Source organism: Kogia breviceps, chromosome 4 (assembly GCF_026419965.1).
Source record: "Kogia breviceps isolate mKogBre1 chromosome 4, mKogBre1 haplotype 1, whole genome shotgun sequence".
Classification (NCBI taxonomy): Eukaryota; Metazoa; Chordata; class Mammalia; order Artiodactyla; family Physeteridae; genus Kogia; species Kogia breviceps.
In genome coordinates, this window is record NC_081313.1 from 62,060,785 (window position 1) to 62,086,690 (window position 25,906).

General features: G+C 44.5%; 1 protein-coding gene across 4 annotated transcripts in view; it reads right to left on the reverse strand.

Annotated features, from left to right (window-relative positions):
- Positions 1-13,384, reverse strand: part of LHFPL2 (LHFPL tetraspan subfamily member 2) — a 184,910-nt gene extending 171,526 nt beyond the window's left edge. For 2 of the 4 annotated variants that reach the window (XM_059061401.2, XM_067031193.1), the window contains exons 1-2: positions 12,947-13,384; positions 906-984 (exon numbers count right to left, since the gene is read on the reverse strand). The gene's annotated coding sequence lies outside the window, so the exon portion shown is untranslated. Of the gene's footprint in view, positions 1-905; positions 985-12,826 lie in introns of all 4 variants that reach the window. The other 2 variants (XM_059061408.2, XM_067031195.1) reach the window with 2 other exon arrangements.
- Positions 13,385-25,906: the final 12,522 nt, after the last annotated feature.

A 25,906-nucleotide genomic window follows, 5' to 3' on the forward strand; every position in this document is an offset into this window, starting at 1 on the left:
GGGGCAGCGATTCGTTCCGCTGGAAAGCTGGGAAAAGGCTATGCTCCGAACACCCTCTCTTTCAGACAGTTTGTAAATAACAAGTGAAATGTTGGCTGAGTCTTAAATGAGGAAAAGGAATTCTAAAGCACCAACTCAAATGGAGAGGTGAAGGGTGCCCAGCAAAAAGGAAAGAGCGTTGGGCACTGAGACGGGCAGCAACATCCAGGAGAAAGTCAGGCAGGTCAATAAACATCTTCACCCGATAACTCAATAGGGCAGGTGACCACTTTACACCTTTCTTTCTTTATTTATTTTTTTGGCTGTGCCAGGTCTTAGTTGCAGCACGTGGGATCTTTTTTTTTTTTTAGTTGCGGCATGCAGGATCTTTTAGTTGCAGCATACGGACTTCTTTAGCTGCAGCATGCTGACTTCTTAGTTGCAGCATGCATGTGGGATCTAATTACCCTGACCAGGGATTGAACCCGGGCCCCCTGCATTGGGAGCGCAGAGACTTACCCACTGGACCACCAGGGAAGTCCCTTTACACCTTTCTTAGAGAAGCTGCCACTCTATATTTAAGGACTTTCTTTTCTTTTCTTTCTTTTTTTTTTTTTTGCAGCACGTGGGCCTGTCACTGTTGTGGCCTCTCTCCCATTGCGGAGCACAGCTTCCAGATGCACAGGCTCAGCGGCCATGGCTCATGGGCCCAGCCGCTCCGCAGCATGTGGGATCTTCCCGGACTGGGACACAAACCCGTGTGCCCTGCATCGGCAGGCAGACTCTCAACAACTGCGCCACCAGAGAAGCCCAGAATTCTCTTTTTAATGCATGAGAACTTGGGGTGGTTATCAGAGTACATTGCATGGCTGGAGTTATCCCACAACCAGCCTGAACATGAGCAGATCCAGGAAGCAACCCCTTACCTTTACGAGGAGGAGCTCCTTGATGAGATGCAAAAATCACAGGCCAGCTGTGAACTCAAGAGTCTGCTTCCCAGTTTACCTGAAAAACAATAGGAGAGGGCCATTTCTGTTAACTTGGAATAGCCAGTCTTTTAACAGCCCCAGTAGAGACCTGCAGACCCTGCCTAAGGCTCCTTGGTCTCAATGCAGAAAACCTGGCCAGCATCACTTGGCCAAGGGATTGGATCAGAGAAGTGGGTGCGAATCCTGGTGTTTAACTCGGAGGGTAATGGTAAGCCAGGCACTTAACCTACCTGTGTCTTGGTTTCCTCCCCGCCATAGCTATCTCACAGAATGATCAAGAAGGCCTTCAATATGCCAGGCACCATGCCAAGTCTGGAGTCATGTGAATGACCATGTCATGGGTTCCCCGCCCTCAGGGAGCCGACAGTCCACAAAGACAGAGAAGTAAATGGGTGGCAATCATGACCTTGATGCAGCTGACAGAAGCTGAAGTGAGGAAAATACAAGGTGACATGGAGCCTTTGCAGAGGCACCAGCTGACCCCAGAGAGGTCAAAGGGAGCTCCCCAGAGCAGGTGATGGCTAAGCTGAGGTCTGATAAGCAAGAGGTGGCCAGACTACCAGCATACCAGGCAGAGGAAACAGCAAAATGGGTGACCAGGAAGCAAAAAGAACATAGTGAGTTCACAAGAAAAAGGAGTATTTCAGAGGCGGAGAGGGAGACTGGCAGTCATTTTAGGAGAGTTTGGACTTTCTCTTAAGGCCAATGGCAAGCCTATGAAGGGTCTCCTGTAGGAGAGTGGCATGGTCCAGAAAGCTTTCTGCAACATCATAGAGAAGGGATTGCAAGGAGGCGAGGAATGCCCCCCTCAGCTACCTCAAATGCCACATCCCTGGTCTTCTGTGGGAACGACCAGGAGAGAAGGCCCCAGGGTAAGAAGACAGGGCTAGGGCTCCCTCCAGTGAACCACAGCTTTTGAACTACAGGTTCCTCCAGCATTAAGAGATTCCACCCAGGCAGACACGCCATCAGGAGCAGAATCTGCCTGTCCCAACACAGCCTCCAGAAAGTGGAGAAACGCCTGGTGTCACAGTGCTTCGCAACCTGTGCTCCCCAGACCAGCGGCATCAGTATCACCTGGGAACGTGTTGGAGATGCGAATTCTCGGCCCACCCCAGACCTAGTGACTCAGGATCTCCTGAGTGGGGTCCAGCCAGTGTGTGTTTTAACCAGCCTCCAGGTGATTCTGATGTTCCCTAAAGGCAGCAAGCACTAAGTGGGGGCACTGTCAGCACAGGGGGTGGCGGTGAGCAAAATAGGGGTACAGAGATAGCCCTGGTCTGATTACCCCAACAGCACCTCCGTGCTCAAGGCCTCACACTCTACAGGGGCTGTGACGTCCATTTATGCTGAAAAGGAAATACACAAAGCTTTTTTTTTGGTTTTGTTTTTTGGGTTTTTTGGCCGCACCGTGAGACATGCAGGATCTTAGCTCCCCGACCAGGGATCTAAGCCGTGCCCACTGCAGTGGAAGTGTGGAGTCTTAACCACTGGACCACCAGGGAAGTCTACATAATGCTGTTTTTATCGATACTTAGAAATGATGCTAGCCCTGTAGACCATGGGGAAGAGTATACGGGCCCACCTCTGGGGTGGGGATGTAGTACATCGGGAGAATTTCATTTCCCTAAGAAATGCCCCATCCTTTTCTGTGGCCCTCCTTTATTTCAGAATAGACAAAGGAAACTCCAGCTTCAGGAACAGGGACAATGTTTCTCCTCCCACCCAGATACAGAATCTGACTACTCCAGAAAAGAAACAATGAAGCCATCCAGAAAGCTCCCAAGTTTTCATGAAGGGTCAGGTTTCTTTCTGGAGTGCTTCAGTTTGTAAAAGTTCCCAGAGTCCTGGTCCCTGGGATGTACTTGTGTTTAACTTCTCTGTTGGTCAAGCAGTAGCAAAAAGACTCTCCCCACCATCTCCACGCTATTCTGAAAACACCCTAGACCACTCAGACAAGCTTCAGCTGGGCACCAGAATGGCCAAGTTCAGAGTTTCTTTCAGCCAGCTAAGAGCTGAGAAATTCTTTAAAATGTAAATATTTTTTGCAGCTATGAGAGAGAAGCCATGCCCTAAAGCACTTTCTAGGTGGCATGAGGTCTCAGAAGAGTCAAGCCCTCCTCAAAACTGACTGGGAAAAGGCCCTTAGTGGAGAAGGAAAGGTTTCTGCTGCTGGCCAAGTTCTCCTGATAAGCAGGTACAGATACTGGGGAATCATTTCCTGAGCTTCTCTCTCAAAATTAAATAGACTAAAAATAAAATAAAATTTAAAAAAGCAACATAATCCCAAGCACAATTATCTAGATCACCTGGTTTTTCATTACAACTGGTCAGGTATATGTGAAATGGCCACACTAGATAGAAAGAAGTATGCCAGATGCATCATCAAAGATATTAAAGCCCCTATTACATAGTGTGTGTGTGCGCACACGCGCGCACACACACACACATGCAAAGTGAATGAGAATTAGTTCTGCCTAGTGCCCCCCACCTCCAGGTATCCTGGGCTCCTCCGGACACCTGAGCTATCCTCGGTGGCCCTGCCCCAGCCCTGCCTTCACAGCGCCCACACTTCAGACATCAAAGTCTACTCTCTTTATACCCTGATCTTTGCTGGCATTTTATGAAATTCTTCCTGTTAAGTCCTAGGTAACTAATGTACTGCCTGTTCTATGGATGCTTACATGTTGAATAAGAGATTTAAAGAGGACCATTTCACCCAAATTCCTCTAATGGTTAAAATTTTAGGCACAACAATAAGTGAATTCCAGCCTTTCGCTACAGAGCCCCTTCCATACTCCTCAAATCCCATCACACTGACCACTTCCCACTTCATTTGTTTCGTGTCAGCTTATGAAAACACCTCCACTTCCTAGGATAGAGGTGAGATGGATCCTGTATTTGTAAAAATGGAGGTTAATGTTGAGACAATGACGTGCAAAGTCCATCTCCTCCATCTGTCAATTCAGCTGGGTCAGAACCAAACTGTCTCTGGAGGATGAGGATCCCTTCTCCATCCATTTCTGGTCAGCGCTTACTTAGGAAGGGGACATGCTAACATTATCTCCAGTGTCTGAACCCAAGCAGGGGAGAGAGTGGGAGAAGTCGGCCTCAAGACATTCCTTTCTCTGCAGAGGCCCAAAGCGTACAGCCCAGTATCTCCAAGAATGCCCCAAAGCACTTAATAATCAGTGTCTGTAAAACCTTCCTAAAAATAACGGCTTCAGAACTGACTCTTACACTGTTGACAAGGGACTCTGATTTGGTCACATCCAAGATTAAAAAAAAGAGCCTTACTGTAAGAATGAAAACATGAGTCAAGATAAAAATTGAAGTGGGTCCAATGGGACAAAAGCCAGCCCTTCACAACCAAGTATCTAAGAGGCCAAGAAAAGAACAGGTAAGAGTGCCCCTCAGACATGACTGATAACACAAGCTCAGATGGACAGGTTTCTAAATTGATGTTTCTTGAAAATGGTGTTTCTAGAACGTGCCCAATTATAAAAACCATCTAGACAGTTTGGTTAAAAAATTCAGATTACCAGGACCCACACCAAACCTATGAAGTCAAAACTCCAGGGCAGGGTCTGAGAACACATAGGTCTAACCAGCACCCAGCAGAGGGTCAGGCAAGCTTCAGAAACAATGTTCCAAAGGAAACAATGTAACTTTTTAAAACATTGTAGTTACATAACTTCAAAGTGATAGGGTATGTGTGAAAAGGCAGGCTTAAGTGGAGGAAGTCAGAGCCTTCTTTAAGTAGTTAAAATTATGGAATATAATCATCAGGTAATGAGGAAGTCAATTTGATTAAAATGTAGCAAAAACAAAACCTCTCCTCCCTTTGGCTTAACCATATTCCACCTGGAAGACCTCCAGTGACCTCCCTTCCTGCCCTAAGGATGGAATGGAATCCCCGCTGCACAGCTGCTCCTTGGGGCAGTTACAGGCGCGAATGGCAGTGACAGGGTTGAGAGCCCTCAGGGTTATCCCAATAAAGACAGCCCCAAGGAGCAGGCAACAAACTCTAAACCAGACCCTACAGGTGCCCTCCTGGTGTCAGCCTTTACAGGTCTGAGTCTCCGCTGACTAATCCGTAGCCTCCGTTGTGTCCCAGTCTATGTGAGGCCTTGTTGCACAGGACCAGCGGCACCAGCCTCACAGGGAGCCTATCAGCGATGCAGAAGCCCAGGCCTGCTTCATCAGAATCTGCCATTTCACAAGATTCCAGATCATTCTTGTGCACCTTCAAGCGTGAGAAGCCCTGCTTTAAGGCACGGAGAGGGCCACCACGGGGAGACTCTCATCCCACCTGTACAGCCACCAGCTGACCAGCTCACCCACTGCGACTCCACACTCTAAGAGGCCTTCTTCCCTCACAATCCTTACACAAGTCTTCTCAGACTTGCTTTGTCTTGCAGCCAAATCACCATCAGCGGGGCCCAGTGACAGCTGACAATCCAAAGCCCCACCTTAGGGAATTAAAAGGAGGTGGTAAGTACTGACCCTCCCTTACATTCTCCTCCGGCTCCTCTACCTATCAGGCTCCCTGAGGGGGGCAAGAATATGGACCCCACGACCACAAATCGGTAGAGACGATCCAAAGTCAAACAATACCACGGAATGCTGGCTTGTTCTCCACCAGCACAATGTTAATGAGGTCGAGGTCACGAGTATGATTAGCTTCCTCCCCTCTGCCCTCTAGCTGCCTGCAAAGGCTGACACGCCCCTGGTTACTAAGAGGAGAATGACTGGGGAGGCTGAACAGAGCAGCAGCAGAAAAGGACTCAAAGAATTTGGATGACTGGTGAGCAGAATGGATTGAAGAACAGCACTCAGCACAGAGGGGTGGCTGACATGACAGATGACCGGTGACAATTCAAAATCATCCCGATGGGCTGAACATCAGACACCAGGATGAGAAAGCTGAAATTTGACAAGAAGAAGTGGGAAGTCCTACGGCCAAGATTTTAAAAAATCAAATACACATATGTAAGCTAGAGGAAATCTAACCTGATGACAGTTCTTGTTTTAAAATGTTTAAATTTTTTTAAAAACATGTAAGTTTTGCTAACTAATGTAGTTGCTAAGAAAGCGAACATACGTGGGGTCCATGAGTCTAGTTTCCAGACCAAGGGGAACAGTGGTCCCTGTGTAGCACAGCTGACCAGACTATCCTCAACAGTACCCTGGCCACCTGTCCACACAGGTGGTATATACACAACCTGTCCCATCTCTTCATCGCTACCACCACTTGCGTTCTTATTATTCAGTATGGCCTCTGCACCCGGCTACCGTTCTTTTTGGCTTTGGATTATAGTTTAAACATTCCCCACATCAACTTAGCTCCTTTTAATGCTGCCTTCTCTTTACTAATCAAGAAAAGAACAACAGACCCGAGCACAAATTGGAAAAAACACATTTAAAAAAATAAAAAGACAAGACAACCTAAGCAACCCATTTACCAAAAGGATTCAAACCCAAAAGACCTATAGTCACCTGTGTAAGCTGGCACCCTAGGCTACATATTACAGCATGGATCTGTGCAGAATCGTAATCAGGTTGGTAAATTATGAGCTTCCCGCACAGAACAGCCCTGAAATGGCTACTATAAGAATGAGCAAATGACAGAGTGAAATATCTGTTTAGACATACTTCCTTGTGCAGAATCATCTTCTAGGAATGGACAGTTAGCCATTTAAAAAAAAAATGTGATTTTTAGATTGTTTTTCAAGTTGTGAGCCGTGTTTTCCTTACATGTATATTTCATATACAAAGGGTAGCCATTTATAAACACAAAAACACCAATTACTGGTTAAGTCTGTAGTTGCGAGACTGGCCAGTCTATTATTTTTAATTTCAGAAAATTTGATCCCTATGGGTGAGAGAAAAGTTATAAATTTTTAAGAGGTTAATTTGTCCTGAGTAATAAGTGTGTCATGCACCACTTATCTGAAGATTAAATGTGGCTACTGTCTATGCAATTACAGGCATCTTTACACAACTGGCTAACTGCCTCAAAACTGGAAAACAACATGTGAAATTCAGCCCAACTGCAGCCTGCCCCAGGAGAAAGGAAGCTTGAACTCCAGGTGCCCTTGACAACACAGCTCAGGGTGCAAAGAGAGAAACTGCTGAACAATAGAATCAGTAGAGGAAAGAGAGTCACTCTAATTTTCCGGGAATGTGGGGAGGTTGATGCTAAAGGGATATTTAAGATCTCACTGCTGGTTTGAGTTCTAGTGAACACTGAAACAACTGAAAACAAGAAAAAAAAAAAAACAACTCACATGTGAGTATAGTATATTTATATATATAAATATATTTATATTTATAGATATTTAATTAGGTACATATCAATCTGACAGATGTTTACACATTTAGATATAGAAGTGAAACACCTCTCAGATCACACTTAACAGTGTTTATGAAAACATACAAAGTGTACCGACAGGAAGGAGTGGGTCCTTCCCTATTGTTGGGAGGAAGCTGCCCCATTCTGGCTCTGGGTCACAGGACCCAGGCCCGGTTACATTCCTCCACAACTATATTTACAACAAATAGGAATTTCAAGTCTTTTTAAAGACAGAGACCTGCTTTACCATGGATGTAGCACAGATGTAAGGAGGTGTATGGTGCTGTGGCCAAAACTGCTGATACAGTTTTGCACAAAAAAAGAATGGAGGAAAACACCAACAACTGTTCTGTTCTGGTTTTTTAAGTAACATCTATTTTTAAAAATCTGAAAAGCAGAAAAGTAAAGAAAATAGTCACCTGTAACCCCACGAGTCCAAAATAACCAGTCAGAATTTTAGCCTACATCCTTGCAGTCTGTCGAGGCTACCAGTTTTCCTTTCAATGGCAGATCAATTAGGCAGGCAAGAGCAAGGCGAGGCATTATTGCTGGTTACACAGACTAACGATGATTAATAATTCCCACTGGCCATTCCCACTGGCCGTACCCTAAATCCACAACAGTAAGAGGAGTAAGGCTGTACACAAATCAAATAGCATGCCTGCCCTTTAACAGGCATTCACTGGGGCCTACTTTGCACACGTTTTTTTATTCCACAAATGAATGAAATTCAAATGAACAGCCCCTTGAGGGCCATATAGTAACTTCAAAAAAGAAGGCAGATGAGCCTTGTCCCTGGTAGAAACGAAAACACTAGTTCTCCAAGTACAAGTTGTCAAAGTGCCTACAGACTGGGTTCCTAGGAAAAGCCCTCCTCCTGGCTTGCAGATGGCCACAGTCTCACCATGGTGGACATGCTCCAGACTCTCTCCCTCTTCTTAGAAGGACACTAATCCCATCATGGGGGCTCCATCCTCATGACCTCATCTAAACCGAATTACCTCCCAAAGGTGCCCCCTCCAAATACCATCACAATGGGGATTAGGGTTTCTATTCAGGAATTCGGGGAAGAACAGTCTGTCCAGAATACGTAGATGTGCTGGGGTGGAAGAGGATCAATTTTATTAGTTGTACATCCTAGCTATTAAAAATGTTCAGAGCCATTCTATGTACATTCCTCTTAATTATCTCAGTTCAAAATAATAAGCAGGTCTCACAAGTCGGCAAAATAACACCAGTAAGAGTCTGGTCATTGAAGGCCAAGGTCAGGGGCTTGATTACCCCATTAGTCCCATTGAAAGGATGAAAGAGAAAAATTCAGTTACAAGGACACAGATTACTCTCACCCTGAGCACTATTCAGTAAACCTCAAGAGACCAGCCAACCACTTGCTGCTACTGTAAAAATAACTCCATCTTTCATCTCCAGCTCCAGACCTCTCTTCCTGCCCATGGATCCAATGCTCTGCTGGGCACCTCTCCCTGGGCGGCTCACAACTCAGCTGTGGATTCAACTGAACTCATTACTCCTTGCCATCTCCCCAGACTGAGGTTCCCATAGCTGCTTAACTCAGTGAAAGGCGCCATGACCCACTCCAGTCACCCTGGACTCCCTCTTACTAAGAGCCCACCCATGGGACATGACCGAGGAAGTGCAGTCAGCCTCTCCAGGTCTCTCCTGCTCTCCCTCACCAAGTCCCACAGGGATTCCTGTACTAACCTCCTGGCTCACCTACTATCCCCGGCCCTGGCCTCCTTGTCACTGAGCCCACCTAGAGTTCCTTCTAAAGCACAGTATGATCAGGTCAATCACCTGCTGCAAGTTCCCCATCTTCCACACAGGTTTCGAGATGAAGTTCATACTCCCCAGCTCAGCAGCCAAGACCCACACCCTCAGAGACTTCCCTACACCACTGTGCCTCTAGGCCAGCTACTCTCAGTGCCCTGTTGACCTTATACCATTTCAAGCCTTCTAGACTCCAAACATAATGCATTCTTACTGTACCAGGTATTACTGTAACCTTAAAAGTAATGGGGGAAAAAAAAAACCTTGAAGATACATGAGGGACTAAGTCTCCACTCTTCCCTTTACTCTCGGGCCCGCCTCCTACAGCAAAGGGTCCAGTATCTTAAGTACCAGACCAGACTCTTCCCTGCACACAATCTGGGTTTTATAAGCTGATGATCAGATCTGACCTTTGATTCCTTCTTTGCCTTTCTAAGGCTGTGAAGTCTCACTTCGGAGAAAAACCTGTTTGTTCTCGTGGCACTTTGGCTGGTGAGTCTACTCAAACAGGACACATCCTTTATTATAAAGCACAGAAAGAAACAGGCTCCCCCTTCTTCCTTCTCCCTGTGGAGGACCCATAGGACCAGCTGGCCCGGGCCACCACCCCCAGCCAGATCACTTCCCTCCAAGCTGGCTGGCTTGTGGAAGAGAAGCACGCCCAGCACGCTGCTTTCCCAGCGCAGGCACTTCGAAACAAAAAAGAGAGCTTGGGTTTATGGAGGTCCTTCGCACACAGAGTTTGCTTCTCCAACTAGAATGAATGCTCTGTGAGTGGAGAGGCCTGCTCTTGGTTCTTGCTATGCTCCCAGAGGCCAGAACAGAGCCTGGCCCATTGAAGAGGCTCCATGGGTATTTGCTGAATGACTGGATAAAAGAATGGATGCATGAGCAAACAGGCACTCCTCCCAGATTAGAAAAGAAATATACAGCATAGTTCCCCAGCTCCAAAACTACTGTTTTGCTAAGAATGCCTTTTGTTCATTCTGCAACTAGGTACAACCTTAGGAAAAACTGGGCAATGTTCCATTAACCCCAAGACATACTTTAAAGGTGCTTTTTGGAATAAATTCTAGAGATCAGGTATTTGCTTACTACTTGTATTTTTCTAAGGGCAGTAAACACTGAGAAAACACTGCTTTAGAATTCCCAAGAGAGACACCATGTCAACCACTCAAGTTTTCCTTTTTTTCTTAAATAAAATGTCGATATTGACTTTGGTGGGACCGGGAACCTGAGAAGGTGCCTTTGCAAGGGGGCAATGAGGCTTGGAATTACAGGCCACACCTGTGCTCAGGTCTTCAGATCCACACGGAGCCTGCCCTACACATTCCCCACAGCTGGAGTCCCGGAAAAGGTTGACTACAGGAGCCAAAAAGATGCAGCCTACAAGTTCTAGAAAGATCAAATATTTCTGAGTGTGGGCTGCTGGGGGCACAGGGACAGCCTCGACTAAGGGTCGACCATCAGCCGACCTAAAATCAGCAGTCGCTCAAAGTCGGCTCCCCTTGCAGTCCGGCTCTCTGAATGGCACTGCTTTCTCCCGGGCATTTGAATACTTGACAACCATCATCAACATTTTCTGAGCACTTACCCAGCGTGAGGGACCACCCTAAGTTCTATGCAAAAGTACATAATCATAGTTAAACTTCCAGGTTATTCTTTGACTTGAACTTTATTACCATCATTTTACAGACACAGAAACCAAGGCTGAGAGAAATTAAATAACTTGTCCCAGGTTCAGGTAGTAAGTGACACCTCTGGAAACTCAACAGTCCCAATTTTGGGTCTCCTAAATTTTGGTTTCCTATTTTGTCAATTCTTTGCAATAAAGAAGTTGAGAAGTTGTATAAGTTGTCCATTAAAAATGGATACTTTTCTATATATTTTCTATCTTCTCCTACTATGGACTTTTCCTCCCTGCCCTGCCCAGACACTACATGCAGTAAAATCTCTTTAATTCGTCAGTCCACACACCTGAGCCCATCCACATGCATAAAGAACATATATTACTTTTTCCAGAAAGCACCGTTTTGCTCTAATCTACAAAGATTCATTTTCCTTCCTATAGACAAATTACTGGTTCATGTCTCGCGACTCAAATTATATTATATTCAAGAATGTTCATTTGCAGTGTAATTATTCTTAATTGTACTGCTCTGAAGACAAATGATTTCCCCTCCCTAACCCCATCAACTCCTGCACCATACAATGTCTTTTTTCCCCGTCATAAAATGTTTGCTGCACCCTTCGCAAACACACCAACAATCCACACTATCTTCTCCCTGTGTGACCACTTAGGAAAAATATTATCATGACGTTGGGTTTTACCTGGTATTACCTCAAACTCCTCCAATATTATTTCATCAGAATCAGATCTCTGACAAAGATTAATAACAAGTCTATCACAGTATGACAGCAAAAAGAAATGAGAATCTTGGGTTTTCTTTTCCCTATCTGTAAAAACATTTAATCTCCCCACCAGCATGTGTTCCCTATCTCTTACATTTGAAAAGGAGAAGTCGTTTTTTAAAGAGGACCAGTAGAAAAGAGGAATATCCGGGAAAGAGCAACGCCAAAGAAATTCGCATCCATCATCGCTTAAACCTGGCGCGGGTGGAGCTCTCACAGGCGAATGGGCAAAGCAAAAGCATCCTGCGGAGGAGAAACGTCCCTCGGAACTCGGTTACTCAGGTTTAACTCTCCGCACCAGGCTCTAACAGCTCCCCCTCTCCCTCCCGCCCACACCTCTCCCCCCTCGGGCTCCAGCACACACTTGTCTACAGAGGCCGCTTTGCGATTTCAGACAGAAGCTCTCCTTTTTTACTTGTGGGTCGCTGATAGCAACCTACAGGAACGCACACAATCACAGTAGAAAACGTGCTAAGTACAGGAAATGGCCCAGGTGGGAGTGAGGGTGGGGGTGGGATGGTGGGGTGAGACTTTTCTCCCATTGAGGAAACAGCTCAAGGATTCTCATAAAACTCACGACCCTCCTGAAACGGGAGAAAAGGTGAACAGGATTGAAAAAAATGCTTTCGCCCTTCAGAGTTCAAAGGACACCAGACCGCTGAATGAAAGGGGAAAAAGGACACACACACAACTCTGTGCCTGAAAAACGTCCGGAAACACAGAGTCCCTCCCCCGTCCTTCACCCCATCCCTTGGGTTCAACCCACTCAGCCCAGATGTGGTCTTCCCCACTCCACGCCCAACTCCTCCTCCTCCAACCCGCACCCCCAATCCCTGCGCTGCCCACAAAAATGCAGTCCAGATCTGAGAAGCCGCTGACGTCTGTGGCCGGCGTGACCCACAGGCCACAAACCAGGCCCCGCGGGAGCGACCGCGGGGCGGCCCCCGGGCGCGGTACCAGGCGCGCTGAGCCCCGCGCCAAGCTGCGCCCGGGACCCGAGCGCCAGTCGCAGTTCGCCGGCGGCGGCGAGAGAGCTGGGCTCGCGCCGGCTTCCCGGCAAATCGTCTTTCCAGGCACAACTCTTTTCCACTTCTGCTGCGGGCGACCACGGCGACCAGAGCCGAATTGGCGCTCCCTCCCGTTCCGAGCGTCCAGCACCCGTCCCGCCAGCACCTCCCCGGCACGGTCCTCCCTCCCATCGGGCTCCTAGGGCGCCGGGAAGAAGTTCCCGCGCCGGCCGCCGCGCACGCAACCCGGACTCCGCTGGTCGCCGACGGCTCCGCGAGCCCCGCGCCGCGTGCCCTACCTGGCGGAGGCTGCGGGCTTTCCCTCCGCAGAGCGCGCGGGCCCGGCGACCTCAACTCAGCCGGTCCCGGCTCGGCAATCCCGGCTCCGAGCCCGCAGCCTTCCCCAAGCCGGGGCTTACCGTTACGCCTCCTCGCAGCCACCTCTGTCTCTCTCTCTCTCGGTCTCTCTTTCTCCGGCTCGGCCGGCCACTCGGGGAAGGAGGAGGAGGGAGGGGAGGGGAGGGGAGGGGAGAGGAGGCGGCGAGAGGAGGGGGCGATTGAGGGAGGGGAGAGGGTCCCCGGGCAGGGGAGGAGGAGGAGGAAGAAGTGGAGGCGAGGAGAGAGCGCCGACCTCGGCCGCTGCCGGGGCTAGCACGCAGGAAGGGGAAAGAGGGGCGGGGGCAGAGAAAGAAAGAGGCCGCCGAGCCTCCCTGCCCAGGACCCGGCCCCGCGCCGCTGCCCAGTCACCATCGCCGCAGCGTCCCACTCTCGGGCAGCGTCGTGGGGAGGGGTCGGGGCCCGGGGCTCTCCCGGCGCGCGGGGCGGGGCGGGCGGCCGGGGACGCGGCGGGGGCGGGCGGACGAGGCCCGGCCTCCGGGGGGAGTGTCCTGCGGGGCCCGGGAGGGTGTGGGCGAAAGGGGATCCCCGAGAGCAGGGGCGGAGGCCCGGAGGCCTGGGAGCCGGTCCCTGCGCCCGCTGGGCGGCGGCAGCGTCTCCTGGAGTCCCGCCAGAGTACCCCGAGCCGCGCCGGGGAACCTCCGACCACAGTTCCAGGAAATCGTCTTCGGAGCCCGGAGAGCGCGCACCGCCCGGCCGGGGAGGCGGGGAACGGCGAAGTCGGAGTCGGGGGTGAGAGCCCGGACTCTTTCGGCGGAGAGCGTGCTCGGCAGCGTACGGAGCGGTTCCCCAGGCGGGGCCCGAGCGGGAAGAATGTCCGCCCGCTGGTCCTGGAGAATCCAAAGCGGGAGGGTGGGCTGGGGGTGCCTAGACCCCCATCCTCAACCTTCCTCGCCCGGAGTCGAGGCTCCGAGCGTAAATTTCCTCGCCCTGGGAGTCTCTAAGAAAGGAAACTCAGTGCGAACAGCCGCGAAGAATACGTAAATTGATTGCTTGGGATCCTGAAACATCCTCCCCTGAACTTAAAATATGGTTTCGGGGTGAATTTCTAAGGCACTTTAGCTAATAGTCTGGAAAGGCATCTTTGCCCAGAGAGGGGACTCACTAACTGCCCCCCACCCTCCCCGGGGGGTGGGGGGAGCAAAGAACCCAGAGTTAAATGGCCACGAATTAAGGTGACAAGATTCCTTGTGATTTCAATGTCGGGACGCAGCATTTAGCCAAGCAAACCCGTCTTGTCTTTTTTTCCTGGCAAACTTGCTCCTGTCCCCATCTTCTCAGACTCTCGTCTGGGTCACCTGTTGTAACCACTAGTCGCATGAACTCAGACCCTAGCAGTCAGTTTGGGGCCTCTCTCCTCCACTGCCAATAGCCGCTCCCATTCATTCTTTAAGGTCCTTCCAATTGCCCCGTCCTTTCCAAGCCCACTGCCACCTTCCTGATTCTCGCTGATTCAGGACTTCATAGCTTCAGTGACCTCCTCCCTGGTTCCCTGCTTTGGCCCTCTTTGCTCTGGCATCCATCTGAACACGCCTAGCCGGCACGCTAATGGTTCTAGAGCACCGCTTTGACAGGCTACTTCCTGTTCTAGAAGCTTTAGGAGGCACTTTGCCACAGAAAATTATGAATTACTTAAAAACTTGTCCATTCAAAGCCATCCCCCTACCCACTCCTTGGAGCCTGACACTCTCACCAGCGTGGGGGGGAATCCTCCCCTCCCCACGAAGGTTCCATACTGTATGAAACATGGGAGGTGCTGATGCTCTTGCCAGAACCGGAATGCTGTCTTTCATCTTCTCCCACAGCCAAATCCCACTTATCTTCGTTGAAAATGAAGTTTGTAGTACAACATTTCTTCTCAAAAGGATGTGTGTGATCTTCCCACTTTTGAAATCATGCACTAGAAATAACAAAGCTTATGGGGGAAATAGGATAAGAAACAAACAACTCAGAAGTTATGTAACACTGCAACCAGAGCACCCGCAAAAACAGTAATCATTCCAAAAAAACATGCTAGCAGAGTTTAAGAGCCACGTTCAATTCCTAATAAATATTACAGTAAATATAAATATAGGACTTTACCTTTATAAAAAGATGGAACTAACTGATGAAGAGATTGGAAGGAGAGTTGTTTGAGGCTGCTGAGTTAGGAAGAAAAGCACAAAATGTACAAGTAAGAGGTGAATTCACCCCTCCCAAGTTAGAGCTCATGGTCAAACCAATCCAAGAGAAAGAACATAGAGTGAATGAACATTGGGCATAGCACTGTGTGTCCTCCCCAACTGGCATTCTGCTGTGTTTTGTTTGCAGCTGCTGTTTCTTGATGGTGCAGAATATTAAGGTGCTGGCAATAATTGCATATGAACCAACATAACCGCTGCATTTTACTAATATCCTATCCCTACATATCAGTCATGAATGAGTTAATTTCTGTTACAGATGCTTTCATTACAGAAACATGCTGGTAACAGAGTAGACTGTACTGTACTGAATTCCATGCTTAGAAAATAGATTCTACTTCATTCCACACATCTCTTGAGCACTTACTATATGCCAGGGACTATTTCAGGCACTGGGAATGCATCCGTGAGTAAAGAGAAACACAAAAATGTCTCCCCTCGTGGACGGTGGGTACTTGAACATGGCATCACAGGATGATCCATATTATTGAGTCGTATTATGTTTCATATCTATGTAACTTGATGCCTCATCTACATTTAGTCTCTTTGAGGGCTAGAGTCAAGCCTCATATCTGCGTATCTTTCACAATATCTGACACAGTAAATACCTACCGGAATATGTTAAAAAGGGAGCTTACACCCATTTTATACCTTGTGTTACCGAATTCACAGGAGAGTCACCTGGGAAATCTAAAAAGAAAGTTTTTTTCAGAAACATGTTTGTTGCTATTTGGACTAAAATCAAAGCAAGTATCCCCAGATAGGGTCATTTGGATCTGAAGAGTAGATAAATTATGCTTAACAGGAAGCAAGAAAGTAGGCATGGGCAGGGGAGGGAGGACAGAAGGGGAGAGAGGCTAAAAGGTGTAGTTCAAGAAGAAAGTGCCTGCTAAGTTCTCTGGAAAGGCAGGGCTGGAGAAAGAACAATAGCGGGAACTTTGGGTTATTGTGAGTGCTGCTTCTATCATGGGCTTCAGCCAAATGTTTAAGAAGTATTTACTGGGAGATAAGTGAGGAGGAAATTATAAGAAGTTAAAGGGTACCTACAATGTTTGATCAGATGACAAGGAGACCTTGGGGGAAAATAATTATGAGCCAGTGGGTCATAAGGTAAAATTACAGTGGTGCCTGGCTAAAATGTTGTGATTCTGAACTTAACCTGCCAGTACAGATCACTCATTTCTCTGAACATTATACCCCACCTAGTGTAACTGGCATCAACAAAGCTAGATAATTTTCATGTGTGAACACATTTTATCCTATTCTGAGTATGAATCTGGAATGTAAATAAACTACGCATTTATGACAGATAATTGGATATATTTTTATGATTGTCAGCATACTGAATATTGATTAACTTTATTTTATTTATTTTTTAACATCTTTATTGAAGTATAATTGCTTTACAATGGTGTGTTAGTTTCTGCTGTATAACAAAGTGAACCAGCTATACATATACATATATCCCCATATCTCCTCCCTCTTACGTCTCCCTCCCACCCTCCCTATCCCACCCCTCTAGGTGGTCACAAAGCACTGAGCTGATCCCCCTGTGCTATGCAGCTGCTTCCCACTAGCCATCTAGTTTACATTTGGTAGTGCATATATGTCCATGCCACTCTCTCACTTCATCCCAGCTAACCCTTGCCCCTCCCTGTGTCCTCAAGTCCATTCTCTACATCTGCATCTTTATTCCTGTCCTGCCCCTAGGTTCATCAGAACCTCTTTTTTTAGATTCCATATATATGTTTTAGCATACGGTATTTGTTTTTCTCTTTCTGACTCACTTCACTCTGTATGACAGACTCTAGGTCCATCTACCTTACTACAAATAACTCTATTTCGTTGATTAGCTTTAAATTTGTCTCTTCATCTTCATAAAAATCTACCACTCAGAACCAGCCCTGCCGCCCCCATTCTGAGAGCTTTCTGTTTCCTAAAACTGTGATCATAGGATTTCAGTGCTAGACACAAACTTGAAAATCCATGTCTTTTGAAGATCACATTAAAAATGAAACAATTGGGCTTCCCTGGTGGCGCAGTGGTTGAGAGTCCACCTGCCAATGCAGGGGACACAGGTTCGTGCCCTGGTCCAGGAGGATCCCACATGTGGAGCGGTTGGGCCCGTGAGCCATGGCCGCTGGGCCTGCGCATCCAAAGCCTGTGCTCCGCAGTGGGAAAGGGCACAACAGTGAGAGGCCCGCGTACCGCAAAAAAAAAAAAAAAAAAAAAAAAAAAAAATCAAAAACAAACAAAAAAATGAAATAATTGAAGCTGAGAATCTCTTCAAGGAAACTAGCAAAATTATAGTTTACCAACTTGGGGTCCTCTGAAAAATCACTTTCTTAAAAATTTTCATTCTGCCTTTTTATTCCATGGATCGAATTATACAAAGAAGCCATCTGAAATTCTAAGAATCCATTTTCCTTGACAAGTGCATATTGATAAAAGGCAATTTTGAAGGGCTCTACTGATTTAAAGGGGTTCTGTCAATTAAAATTAGTGCTCTCTGATCTATGTGAGACAGAAGCCACCCTTTGGGCCATAGGAATGACCTGGCCAAAGTCTCCAATGGACTTAGTAATGTCATATCTCAATTTCTGCTTCCAACTGGCAGTTAAGTCAAGGGTAAAAATTAAGCCTGTAAATACAAAAGAAATATCCCCCCATTACCAAGGTGCTGTTGAATCTGTTGAATGAGGATAGCAAAATGTCTCCAACTGAGAACAAATATTAGAAGTGCAGATGAGCATGTAGGATTTTCCAACAACTACATAAAGGGACGGCAATAGGACCAAGTCAGCCATGGGCTCCTGATGAAATCTCAATGAACTGTAGAAAAGACTTCCTTTTCCCTCACGGATCTATTAAGGACACTGTCCACACTCAAGCCAAGGAGAAACATGGCCCTGAAAATACACCACGGCTAAGTCATGAGAGAAATAAGAGCACTGAACTTTGGGCATTTGCTCTCTTCTGGAAGAAACTGAGGGCTGTCAGCTACTTTTATCTTACAGCCACAGTATCTACCTCCAGGCCTTCCCTTCTTCTATCAATGAAGCAATAGTCTTAATTTGCCACTGACTTCTCTGAAAGTAATCGTCAGATTTCCTGCCTCTAGTTCCAGAACTAGACTTCATGTGACTCTGGCAAAACTAAACCCAAGAAGGTGCTTCATTTATTTCCTCCTATTATGTCATCATGGCCATAAACAAATGTATCTGGCCCTCATCCAGTTGAGCTTACCGTGAAGTGAGGTGGAAATTTCCATATGAGAGAATGTTTTATTGCAATATTACTTTATAAGTTGCATGCAAATTCTGCAACATTCTTAGCTGCTCAATAATATGTAACTGGCAAACTCAATTCACTGAACTTTTATTCACTCTGAATCTTCACCTGCAGACATTTTCCTGGATTACAAACCTTTCTTGGAAGAGGTACAAAATACAAAGAAGCTTGGGGGATTAGCTGTCTTACAGTATTCATGACACACATAAAACCACCCCAAGAAAGCATACTGTAGCCCTTTCTAAGAACAGTGCTGTGCATCTGGTCCCTGACTTGTGCTTTCAGGAGCTTTATGTTTTTGATTATGAATTATGTGTTGCTCTCAAAACCTCTGATAGGTAAGGTTTTACTGTTACCCTCACTAGTACCTACAATGAAATTTGGAAAATATTCATCCTGTTTTAATAGCAATGCTAGGATGAGAATTTGAGGAAATTCCTGCTGTTTTCTTGCATTGTGAAGAGGATACTTGTGCCTAATATAACCCAAACTGAAAAAACCTAATCTCCAATCTGAAAACCTGGCCTATAAGAAACTTTTTTTTCTTTTTCTTTCTCTTACAATTCTCTTTCTGGAAACAAGGAGCATAAACATGTATATCTGTAAAACTAGCAACTGTTGGGCACCCTATTTTCACACAGTGCTAGAGTTAGAATATATATTATTTTCTATTGATAATAAAAATATTTAGAATTATGGATTATAACATGTACTCTACCTACTTCCAAATGGCCCTGGAGTAACTTGTTATTAAAAACAACAGAAGGAGGTAAGAGATCCTCTTGCCGGGGTCCTGGATTAACATAGTTGAACATTAAATTTAGCTCTGGGCTTCCAAGAGTCAAGACAAGAATGACATACAATGAATAATATAGTTCTCATGGTCTGGCAAAAACATCATAGCTGTTCTTAAGTTAGGCAAACTTTTTCCTGGCACTAACTTCTAAGAGGAATTGAGTCATGGGAATCTTTACATAAGCGACACTGAACAATCTAAACATCTAGGTGCAGCATCTTCACTGAAAGAAAGCAACAGATTCTTGCCCTGCAGGGCAGAGAGGGTAAAAAGTTAACAAGAGATGACAGAATTGTCTAGACTGTGTTTCTATCATGGCTGAATCTGCATTATCTAAACTTAACTTCTACCCAGACTCTGGGACCCAGAAGATACTCTCTGTGCTCTCACTTAAGAAAAGAAAGAGAATGGAGCTTGTATCAACTGAATTATACAAAAAAAATAATGCCATTTCTTCGTTGACTTCACAAATCTTTCTCAACTCTGAATCTTCTATTATTTCACATAGAACTCATTTGACAACTATGACCTGTATTCATTTCAGAACAACCTTGGGAAGGTTTTCAATGAAAACAAGAACTAAGGACAAGGCTAATCCACCCACATAGCTGAGATTAGTTCTAGCTTTTCTTCCAACAGGATGGCATTGTGCTATGCTAATTATACAAAATAACGTTCAACACTTTTGAGGTCATATAAATGAGAATAACATATGCTGTGAAGTTAAAATTAACCACAAAGCTAGTTTTTATAGTTGAAGAGTGATTTCTTGAAATATCCTGTGAAATTTTGCTGTTAGACAACTGTCTCAAAATAGTTACAAGTACTCCTTTAATTTCCTAGAGTGTCATGAGAAAAATGTTTGATATTAATGAATTCAAGTCCCTCCACTGCCTTCACATGCAGCTTGTGTTCACTAGATGTGCGGTAAGAAAAGTTCCTTGTTATGAAAAGACCATGGGTTTGAAGTCCTAGGGACCGTGTACAAATCCCACTTCTTTCACCAGTTACTAAATTACTTTAAGCAAGATACTTAACCTCTCCAAACTTCAGTTTCCTTGACTTAAAATGGGGATAATTCTACCTATTGCATGTGGTTATTACAACTATTACATGATTGTTATCACAACATATGTGAAGGCGTCTGCTATAATGCCTAACATATAATAGCGCTCGGTAGATGTTTATTTCCTTTGCTGACATCCATATTCTTGCAAAAAGAATCTTCTCCAAGTTCAAGGAGACCACTCTTCCCAACTTGCCAATACACAGCTTTCCTAGTCTTCTTTTAAAAAATGATATGAAAATCAAAACACTGTAGTGTTTTCATGATGACAGACATATAGCTCAATGCAGTAAAACTGAAAGTCCAGAAATAAACTCTCACATTTATGGTCAACTGATTTTCAACAAAGTGCCAAGACACTTTAATGGTGAAAGAATAGTCTTTTCAACAAATGGTGCTGGGACAACTGGATATCCACATACAAAACAAGGAATATAAATCCCTACCTCACACCATACCAGAAAAATTAGCTCAAAATGGATCGTACAACTAAATGTAAGATCTAAAATGATAAAACTCCTAGAAGGACACATAGGAGTAAATCTTAATGATCTTAGGTTAGGCAATAACTTCTTAGACATGACACTAAAATCACAAGTAACAAAAGAGAAAAATACATAAATTGTACTTCATAAAAACTAAAAACTTGGGCTTCCCTGGTGGCGCAGTGGTTGAGAATCCGCCTGCCGATGCAGGGGACATGGGTTCGTGCCCCGGTCTGGGAAGATCCCACGTGCCGCGGAGCGGCTGGGCCCGTGAGCCATGGCCGCTGGGCCTGCGCGTCCGGAGCCTGTGCTCCGCAAGGGAGAGGCCACAACAGTGAGGCCCGCATACCACAAAAAAAAAAAAAAAAAAAAAAAAAAAAAACTAAAAACTTTTGTGTGACATGAGGACACCATCAAGAAAGTGGAAAAAAAAATAAAATGGGTTAAAATATTTGCAAAACATGTTCCCGACAAAGGATGTATATCCAGAATATATAAAGAATGCTTACAAGTCAATAATAATAATAATAATAATAAAATTTAAAATGGGCAAAGAATCTAAATAGATATTTTTTCCAAAGAATACATACAAATGACCAATAAGCACTTGGAAACATGCTCAACATCATTAGCAATCAGGAAAATGCCAGTGAAAACCACACTACACATACAAAGATAACTAAAGAAGACTGATAATAACAAGTATTGGTGAGGAAATAGAGAAATTGAAACTTTCAAACATTGCTGGTGAGACTGTAATGGTGTAGCTATGTTGAGAAACAGTTTGATAATTTCTCAAAAGGTGAAACATAGAATTACCATATGGCCCAGAAATTTCCCTCTTGTTATATACCCAAGAGAAATAAAAACATGTCTACATAAAAACATGTACAAAAATGTTCAAGCAGTATTATTCATAATAGCCAAAAGGTGGAAATCCAGATATCCATCAACTGGTGAATGGACAAAGAGAAAGTGGTATATATACACACAATATGCTCTTATTTTATTCAGCCATAAAAATGAATGAAGTAGTGATACGTGCTATAACATGAATGAACTTTGAAAACATTATGCTAAGTGAAAGAAACCAGTGATTAAAGATGGCATATTGTACGATTCCATTTATATGAAATGCCTAAAATATGCAAATTTATAGAAATAGAAAATAGATTAATGGTTGCCTAGGCTGGGGTGGAGTTTGGGGGTAGGGGAAAATGAGGAGTGACTGCTAATTGGTACAGATTTCTTTTGGGGGGGTGACAAGAATGTTCTAAAATTAGGTTGTGTGATGGTTGCACACCTCTGTGAGTATACTAAAAACTACTGAACTATACACTTGAAGTGGGTGAATTTTACAGTACATGAAATACATCTCAATTTAAAGAAAGAAAAATGATAGGAGAAAATGGTTGCGCTATCAGATACAATCAGGAATAATTTTGGTAAACATTTGCTAAACACTTACTATGTGTAGGGAGGATACAAAGATGACTAAGCATGGACTCCATCCTCAAAGAGCATAAAATCTAGTGAATGGATGTAGTTCAATGAAGATCGATGCATATTTTGATTGCCGGGGGGCCAGGATTAAATAGCCGTAATACATAGCATTCCTCTAATACACAATGCTGAGCCCTGTGTTAAGCTTAGGGATACAGAGTTTGCATGTCCCAGTCCTCTAAAGGCACCCAGCCTTTTGGGGGTGAGAGGAAGGATCTAGGTAAAAGTGCTGTGCTACAGATAAGAGCAGGTGCCATGGGAGCCCAACAGCAGTGAAAACAGGTGAGGAGAGGGGAGGGTATTAGAGGAGGTTCTCTGGCGGTTGTGACCTTGTTTTCACGAGTGAGAAAGAGTTCGCAAGGTGAAAGGTAGAAGGCAGTCCACTCAGGCAAAGGATACTGCCTGCACAAAGGCCCCGAAGCACCAGAGAATGCATGGCTGAGGGTATTCAGAGAGGAAAAGCTAGGGATGAGGAGAAGTTGACTGGGGAAGGAGGGTGGATGGCAGTGGAACCACTAACATCCTAGGAGTCACATTAAGAAGTTCAATCTGAGGTCCATGGGAAGCCGTCGAAGGTTTTAAATCCCAGGAACCATCAGATCTTGTTTTAGACAGATTGCTCTGGCTGCCATGTGAAGAGATGGATTGAATGAGAGCTGTACTGGGAATGGAGAGACCTACCTTTGAGGGGAGGGGATGAGGACTTACATTGGCCATGGCAGTGGGCTTGCAGCACCAACTGGGTGGTCAGTGAAGGAAAAGAAGTCAAGCATGGCCTCTAGGTTTCCATGCTGGGGGATGCATAGCAGGTTGTGTCAGCCACAGAGGCAGCAAACATGGGACAAGTGACCAGATTCCGGGAGAGGCATGGTGAATGTGCCATACCCCACCTGTGAGTGGGAGGGCCACAGATATGTGACACTGGAGCTTCCCTCCTGGAAACTTTAAAGACCAATGTCAAATCCTTCCCTTTGCCAAAAGATGGTGGAGTTGGGCTCAGCTATACCTTCCTTGGTACTCAAGCCAGGAACAGGCCTTCAGGCGCTAGAAGATACCAGCTTCTGTCTCAATAACTTGAAATACACCAACACTATACAGTGCTGATAAATCTTGGCATACTGCATGCTTTCCAGCCAAATGAAAAATATCAGCTAACAGGCTGTGGGGAAGACTTTCCCAGGCGATTTTATGATCCAGGGTTTGAGAGAGGCTGAGAAACTCTTTTTAGAAGTTTATCCTGGTTGGGTTAAATTATATATCATTGTCATTTATTATGGGGACATGTGAAACCTACTAGTGTTCTAAATCAGTATTTCTGATGGGTGCCACCTCATTACCTAGTTCAACAACTTAATAACAAGTAAAAAGAAAATTTCCCTTCTTCTGAGTTGTTCTTTTGCAATTATACAAAATACTACTTTAGAAAACTTCATATCTTTGTGAACCAGATAAGGCCCTCAAATCCTAAGGGAATTATCGATCCTCAAGTCAAAATAAAGTTTCAATGCAAGGCTTAATGCATTTAGTGATTGCTGATGGGATCAAAATTAACATGAAAAAATAATCGATAAACATATCCTAAAAATAAAGTTACATCAGACACCATCTCTGTGTCTTCTAATGTGGGATTTTTCCTGTCAGTGCAATGTTTTCTTAGAAACCTGAACTTTCTTTGGCCTGATAGAAACTAGCCACTTCAGCAATAGAAAGACAATATGATATGCCTGTTCAGAACTAAACCATTATTTAAAGTGCATTTTAACCTCAGAGACCTCAAAAGAAAAAGCAACTTCCATGTTTACTGATAATACAAAAGGAATTCAGGAGAAACATTTCAAACTTAGAAAACAAATTGTTAAATCTTTCTTCTTCTTTGTCTGCAACTGGCTGTGGTCCAGGAGCATAGCTTCTCGTTCTCTCAGCCCAGAATACCTCTTAAAGCTTCCAAGCTCATGACATTGTAAGTAAAGGAAATCTGCCAATGCCTGGAGGTAACAATGCCAGCAACCTGCTAACATTTTAATGTTAGAGATTGTTTGTACATTTACTGTGTTCTTCAAGGAGCTGACTTATGAAATTACCTTGAGAAAATGTATTAATGTCTCTCATTTCTCAATATTGCAAAATAAAGCCATTTAATAATGCTTGCTTATATGCATACATTGAACTTTAATGAACTCAAAGTTTTATTACGTTTTAAACCCCAAATCTCACAAAGTTTTATGGAAAGTATTAACAATAGTTTATAGCATTTTACAAAGTACAAACTGTAGCTGTGATGGTTCAGTTATTATCTTGAGCCATTTCAGGCAGTGGCAGAATGGGAGAACCAAACATTGGTTTCTTGTCTCACAATTTATTGTCTAAATCATGATCCAGTCAGGATCATGATTTAATTATAGACCATTTTTTGAATAAAGTAACCTAACCAAACATTCTATGGCAGTGGGATTGTGAGGAAATGCTTTTAAAAGATTCATTTCTAGGTTTCACTTTATTTATATCTTGAGAGAACTTATGTTAGACTATATCCCCCATTGAGACAAACTCATGATGATATAATTTGCTGAGTGGGAAGTTCCAGAAGAGACTAATTGTCTACTGACCCAAGTCTCACTCTTCAATGTCTCATGACCAATTTCCAGTAACCTCTCAAAGTATTTATTAGAAGGGTAAATTGGACCCTTACCTCACACCATATAAAACAATGAATTCTAAATGGATAAGAACCTAAATATAAGAGCTAAAACTATAAAATTCTAACAAGAAACATGGGAGTAAATCTTCCAGAGCTTGGATTTGGCAATGGATTCTTAGATATGGCAGTCAAAAGAAAAATAAATACGTTACATTTCATCAAAAATTAAAACTTCTGTACATAAGGATCTAGTATCCAGAATATGTAAAGAGTTCTTATAACTCAATAACAAAAAAAACAAACAACCTAATTAAAAATGGGTGAAAGATCTGAATAGATATTTCTCCAAAGAAGATATACAAATGTCCAATAAGCACACAAAAAGATGCTCAAGATCATTAGTCATTAGGAAAACATAAATCAAAACCATAATGAGACAGCACTTCATACCTACTAGGATGACTACAATAAAAAACAAAGGGAAAATAACAAGTGTTGGTGAGGATATAGAGAAATGAGAACCATTAGGCATCGCTGGTGGGAATGTAAAATGATGTAGCTGCTTAGGAAAACAGCTTGGCAGTTTCTCAAAAAGTTGAACATAGGGGTTAAAACATGACCCAACAATTCCACTCCTATATTAAAAGCCATCGGTTTACCTTGAGAAAGTATAAAATAGAAAGGTGAGACTGAAAGGTGGTAAGGTTTTTTCTTTGTGCATATATAATATTGATTTAATTTCAATACAAATAATATGTTCAAAGTTATTTGTTAATGATTAGCAAATTTAAATAAGTTATTCAGCATTAAGGAACATTTTTATGTTGAGTGACAGGGAGAGATGTATTTTTAGTTTACAAACATTAAAATTCCTGCCATATGTCAGAAATTTGGCTGGGTGGTGGGAGCAGGATGCAGAAAGGAGATGGTAGAAAGTGTACAACTGAAATGTCTGCCTACTTCAAAAGTTTGCCCAGCCAGGCTGGTTAAGTCCGCTAACCCAGGATCGGGCGGTAGTGGGGAG